Source organism: Arachis ipaensis, chromosome B07, assembly GCF_000816755.2.
Source record: "Arachis ipaensis cultivar K30076 chromosome B07, Araip1.1, whole genome shotgun sequence".
In the NCBI taxonomy this organism is placed as follows: Eukaryota; Viridiplantae; Streptophyta; class Magnoliopsida; order Fabales; family Fabaceae; genus Arachis; species Arachis ipaensis.
The window spans coordinates 16,506,358-16,506,914 of record NC_029791.2 but is presented as its reverse complement, the minus strand read 5'-3'; positions in this window follow the sequence as shown (position 1 = coordinate 16,506,914).

Genomic DNA, 557 nt, shown 5'->3' with positions numbered 1-557 from the left:
CTACATAACTACATAACAGGAGAAACATGTTATTCTTGAACCTGGGTAATCCAAATTTTCACGGTTGTTGCTGTGGTGGTTTCCAATGTTGTGCAAAGCAATTTTGTTGTGTGCTTTTCCCTTTTTTTAGGTTGTCTACTGAATTGCTCTAGTTCTTATAGGTTGCCAGACAATAGAGACTTGAGACCATCAAACTTTGATAAAGTTTCTACAATTATCTCATCTACTGATCTACACAACAAGAAGTCAAGAAGGGTTTTAAAAATTTTAAGTTTTCCCTCTACTTTCTTTTCCTTTTCTCCAAATTTTTCTTTTTCTTTTCTTTCTCTTCGAACTTGTAAATACAAGATGAAATCCGACACTTTTTAGTAAAAAAGTAAAATATTTATCATACATTTAACTATTGCACACATTACATTAAAATGTACCGAGTTTATATAATAAAACTGTATATTAAAAGGAGGACTTAATTGTAAATAAAAATTAGATATCAAAAGTTTTGTGTCCACAAGGTATACAAGGTAGATAGATTCTTCTAATTAAAAATAAGTTAATTA